A 6,000-nucleotide genomic window follows, 5' to 3' on the forward strand; every position below is an offset into this window, starting at 1 on the left:
TGTGTCTGCTCCACACATGGTCTTGAGATCTGTGAGTGTCAGTGAATGCTCTTCCCCAGTACCATGCTCCTACCTCCTGCTCTCCCTATGGCTTCCTGGATTCTGATGCTTAGTATGTGCTTACCTGGCTTTTTATCATGGTCAGAACCCCTATCCTTGCTAGTGCTTCTCAACCACATTCCCACTGGGGTCTCAACAGAGACGGGACACACATGTGCTCTCACAGTGTCAGGTCTTCTGGATCCTCTGTTCCACACCCACTCCCATCCCTTGGAATCGGGCAGGAAGTTCTGAAGAAACGTCACATCTTTCTGAGCCAAGAGACCCAAGTTTATTATTTCTATTATTTTTTTCCTTGCAGATCACTTTTCTAACTTTTGATTTTGTAAGAATCAGTATAGGAGGTAAACACCTCAAACACCCAAATAGTAAGTGAGACAAAAGAACTTCTTGTTTTTACCTTTCGTCTCTAGCTACTTGAGGTTAATGGGATTTTTATTTCCTCTTCCTTGAAGGAGACCCAGAGTCCAGAACCTAACCTTTGCCCTGATCTTCCTTTCTTTCTTCTCTTAAGATAAAAGGATTTTTATGCTTACTTTCTGTCTAGAGGGACATTCACTCCATCATATCTGCCTCCTTCTCTAGTAGTCTGTGTTCCAAAAAGTGCACAGAATGCGGCATGCCATCCCTGACTTGATATACAAGGGAAATAGTCACTGAAGTCACCTTATCAAAAGTAAGCAAGAAACATATCATTGAAATGCAAAACCATGGTTCCTATGGCGCGTCCAATCTCGTGTTGTCACAAGATTACTGGTCACATGGCTCATCGAGCAATGACTTGGTCCCTGTGAGGTTAGTGCCAGTACTCAATCCACAAGGAGGATGGAATAGCCAGCAGCACCACTCCTGTGGGATCAATTCCAGGGCAGGAGCATCATGAAGCCCTCAACAAGTCCTAGCCCGTAACAAACAAACGCCTGTTCAGTTATTATCCTGCCTTGCTTGGCACACTGCACGCCAGCACTCACAACTGGCATCCTTCCTGAGGCTCAGCCCTCCGCTTAGGATCCATTGAGGATCCTGCAACCAGAAGCACAGCAGCACAGACTCCAGGCAGCCCCCAGAACTTACTCTGGTGGCCCTATCTCCAGTTCAGGGACAAAGACCCTAAACTGATCTGATCTTGCCAGCTCTTCCACGGAGGAGAATTCTTTCTCTAACAGTGGCCAGCCTGAAGGTTTCCAAGGCTAGGCCTTTCAGACAGTGGTGACTGGCCCACCTCCATCTGTACCCACACTGCTGCAGATGGTGCCATCACTGGAGAAGAGACAAGAGATATGGAGATGGAGCCTGCGGGCTAAGTAAATACTGGCTGCAGGGCTGGAACACAGAAATGGGGGATGTGCCACTTTATCATGGTCTCGCCTTGGCCAATTGACTCAACACTCTACAGCTTCAATTTTTGTCGACAGAATGGAGATAAATACATAGGACACTTATGATGAACTAATTAATGCGCTCTCTCTGTTTCTGTCTCTGTCTCTGTCTCTCTCTGTCTCTGTCTCTCTCTGTCTCTCTCTGTCTCTCTCTGTCTCTCTCTGTCTCTCTCTGTCTCTCTCTCCCCACAAATACGTTGTCAAATGTCTCTATCATTAACCAATATGTAAATTTGCATCATTATTAACCCTTGCATGGCTCCAGGGTGGCCTGAACCTCCCTGAGCAAACTTCATTCTGAAACATGCTCAGATATAGAAGTTTTGGCTTCCCTACAAAGACAGTGGTATTTGTTGCAGGTCAAATTCACTTAAATGCCCATAACTTCTCCTTCTGTTTTAAAAAAATGAAAAAGTAATGACCTAGTAGTAGAGACTCAGCTACAGATGATACACACCATCCTTGAGTCTAGAAGACCAAACAATTGAAGTTTTGAAACAGAAAGCAAAGAACAGGGCCAAACATTTAGCAAGGTGTCTGATAAGAAGGAACAGTTCATTCACACCTAGGTTCTCGGGAGACTGAGATCTGAGAACTGTGGTTCAAAGCCAGCCCAGACAGGAATGTCTATGAGACTCTTATCTCCAGTAAACTACTCAGAAATAGTCAGAAGTGATGCTGCAGCTCAAGTGGTAGAGCATTAGGTTTGAGAACAAACAGGTTCAAGAACAGTGCCCAGGCCCTGAGTTCAAGCCCCAGGAGGGACAAACAAAAAAAAAAAGAGGAATCATTCACTCATTGTTACAGAGCTTTTCATTTTATAAAGCACCAAATGATCTCTCAGATAAAACAGGGGTGGGAAATAACAGACCTGCAGGCTATAAGAGGCACAAAACAGACATATATGCTTCTTGTCAACTGATTATGGCCTGTCTGCTTGTGTTGACCCATAAGTAATATTATAAATACCCAAGTGGTCTTTGACAATAAAAAAGGTCTCACCCCTATGAAGGCAGAATGTGTATGAATGACCAGGACAGAGACTGGCATTATTCCAGATGTAAGCCTTTCATAGTAGCTGATACGCCCTCAAAAACAATGGATCAGAAGTAAGAATACAGAGCTGCTTGTTCTTCATCCTTCCCTCTGATCCTTCCCACCGATAATTCTTAACCACAGAATTCAGTTCCTGCTTCTTTTGCCTAAGCTTTTCAGCTGGACAATCTCCATGTCCTAATGTCCCATTGTACACGCTGTTGTTTTGAGAACTCCATTTCTGCAATATCCCTTTGACTGCTCACATTGCAACCACCTTAACTTGAAATCCACAAGACACTCACAGGGCCTTGAGTGATTGCCACCTTTGCCCACCCCCTTTATAAATCTGCCCCCCAGCTGTGTCTTACTTCTATAATCCACTAGCCTACAGAAGATGGCAGAGGAATCTCACAAATGGAATTAGGATCCCAAAGGCATTTGATTCTGAATTAACACACAGTACATCTATCCTGGGTCAACCTAACTAGATGAAAAACCTTGGAAGAGAAAGGGAATTGTTTCATCTGTAAGGTAATTACTTATCCTCGCTGGTTTGATGCTGGGAGTGGCCACATTGACGAAACCATCACACCACCTAGGTATCTAAGGTCAGCCTCCAGCCCCAGAAGACTCAGGAGCTCCATTCATTTAGCCATGAAGTAATTAAGAATGCCATCACTGTGAATGAGCTTGGAGAAGGAATCTTCTTCCAATTGAGACTCTGGATGAGAACACACAGTGACTTCCCCCTCCGCTGCAGCGTGAGAACCAGAGCGCAGAAGCCAAGGAGGGTACTCCCGGATGTTTGGCCCATAGGAACTGGCCACTCTCCCCTACCAACTGGCCAGCTATATCTCAACCTGTTCATAAAAGCTACACGTTTATGCCAAACCGAAGCAACCAGGGAGATAAGTCTTAAGGAACAATAATCCTTTAGGAGGGTATAATAAAAACACAGAATATAAACTAAAACAAAATGAAACCCAAATGTGAACCAAATGCAGAATGGCCTGTTTAATAACATCACATGGCACTGAGCATGATGTTTAGAACATTTGCTATTTGGACTTAATCCCCAGCTTTCTTTCCAAAATATATTTCCACATGCAGCTTTTTAGGAAAAAACATGGAAAGGGCTCCGCAGCTAGTCAGTCCTAATGGAATCCCAGAGGATGTATGCGAATCCAGAACCATGTAAAAGGGCACAAAGGGTAAATGAAACCCTGGAGGTTTCCAGAGAACCAGACAGCATGCATCCCAGGTGAACACGTGGAGAATGCTGGCAAAAGGCTCAGCCTGTGGGGACATATCACCCAAAGGCCCGGTCACCTCTACCCACACAGTAGAAACATAGACATTCATCACCACCAACTTTCTTGTCATTTTACGGCAGGAATTTCTCAATCAAGGCAGGTAGGCTCCCTGGCAGGTGCAGGCCTTGAATTCAATTCCTCAACAAATAGCAAATAAACAAAAACCCTCCTGTCATAGAAGATGTGGCTTCATTGCTTTTTGCGAGGTTATAATTGAGAATTTGGAGGGGGGACACATTTATTGGAGGCATCTCCATCACTAGCCGCTCTGACACACTCTCCTGTGTCCTAGAAAGGTTTATGAGCAGGAAGAGAGGGGTACCGGGAGCAGAGGAGTGCTGGGAGTTCTCAGGGAGGAGAACTACCAGGGAGGGATTTCCCTAGTGTACTCACCACAGACAGAGCTCGACGCCAAGGACATTGTCTTCTCATTTTTCAGATGAAACAGACCAAAAAAAAGCCCTAGCTCAAACATTTTCAAAAGCTGCCGATGCCAATATTGATCTTGTTTTTATAATTATCTTCTCCCCACTTGATTATGTAATCATTCTGATCCTATGTCTTCTGGAATGAACTTTTTGTGCCAACCACTACAGTATATTTGTTAAACGGGGAGAGAGTGGGCCTTGTACCTCAGTGGTCTCATTTCCTCTTATACAATCTGAATAGTAAGGAGAAAACTGGGAAACCCATTGCATACAAGCCAAACCCAGGAATTAGGCTAACTTTGCCTCCTCTTCTCCCTGTTCTGAATCCTGGAAGTGATGCAGTGGTCCATACTTAATGATGTCCCTAGGCCAGTCACCACAGAACAACTTAAGATGCTGACACTCAAGGTGTGCTCGGAAGGTGACTTGTGTCTTCAGCTTCAACTTGGCTTTCATGCATTTTTGTCTTAAGCTTCTAATTGGCTTTTGTACAGTTGTATCTTGAGCTTGTATGTGTAGTGTCACATGAAGAAAACATTCTCCTAAAGAACAAGATTGAAAACCCACCTCCTTCACACAAGTCTGTAATTTCTTCATTCTTGTTGAATTTTTAGGTTTAATTCCTTTACCAATTTATTATTATTGTTGTTGTTATTGTTTATTATTATCTTTAAGTAGTTTTTTTTATAGGAATTACCATTTAACAAAGAAGTTTAGAGATACAAATAGGGTAGGAAGAAATCCAACTATCCTATTTGCAAATGACATTCTTGTTAAATCTCATCCAATTTGTGAAATCATGTTTGGGTCAGACTTTTAAGACCAGTAATTTTACATAGCTGCATAATACAATGATAACAATTTGATGGGTTATATATGCTGTGTAAAGGAATAACACCTAAAGCTAAATGATTTTAATTGAACAGGTAAAGAATGCAGGTGTCATGACATAGAAATCCAAAACTAAGCATTTGAATATAATGGGCTGTTCAATAGACTCTCGTTTACTAAAAGTAAAAATACATCTGCTGGTCTGTTGTTTACAATTATATTTACTTGATATTTTTGGAAAAGTAACAATTCAGGGACAGAATATGTGTATCTGTGGTTGTCCAGGGAGTGCTTTTTTATGGTACAACAGTTCTCCATCTTGACTGCTGCAGTGGATTTGTGAAAGTATGTTGGTCAAAAGAAAACTTAAGGCATTTTGTATTAGAAAAATAAATAAAAATTTCTGCATATAAACTACATCATCTTGTATACAGAAAATATTACATTTGACTTCATCAAATCTAAAAGCTCCTCTGCTGCAAATCACAGTCCAGAAAGTGAAGACATCTACAGAATGAGTGAAAATACTTACAGTAAATCATTTGTCTGTTAATGAGCTGTATCCTGAACACATACAGAATGCTTACAACTCAGTAAGATAAGCAACCAAATTTAAGAAGACAGGGAATATATGAATAGACATTTCTCCAAGGATGAGCTAATGGATAATAAGCATGTAAAAAGATTATTGCTGTCATTACACATTAGGGAAAGGCAAATCAACACCACCATGAAATATCCACTAAGACAGATACATAAAAAAAAACAGAAAATCATGGAGTAGTGACAATGTGGAGAAATGAGACCCCTCCTAGAATGTGGCTGGATACAAAGTGGTAAAGCCACTACTTTGGAAGACAGTTTGACATTTCCTCAAAATAGAATATTTACATAAATATACAGATTTCATATGTCTCAACTATTTTATTCTTAGTTATCTCCATACAAATA

This window comes from Dipodomys merriami, unplaced genomic scaffold (assembly GCF_024711535.1).
Source record: "Dipodomys merriami isolate MVZ:Mamm:240054 unplaced genomic scaffold, mDipMer1.0.p SCAF_110, whole genome shotgun sequence".
Lineage (NCBI taxonomy): Eukaryota > Metazoa > Chordata > Mammalia > Rodentia > Heteromyidae > Dipodomys > Dipodomys merriami.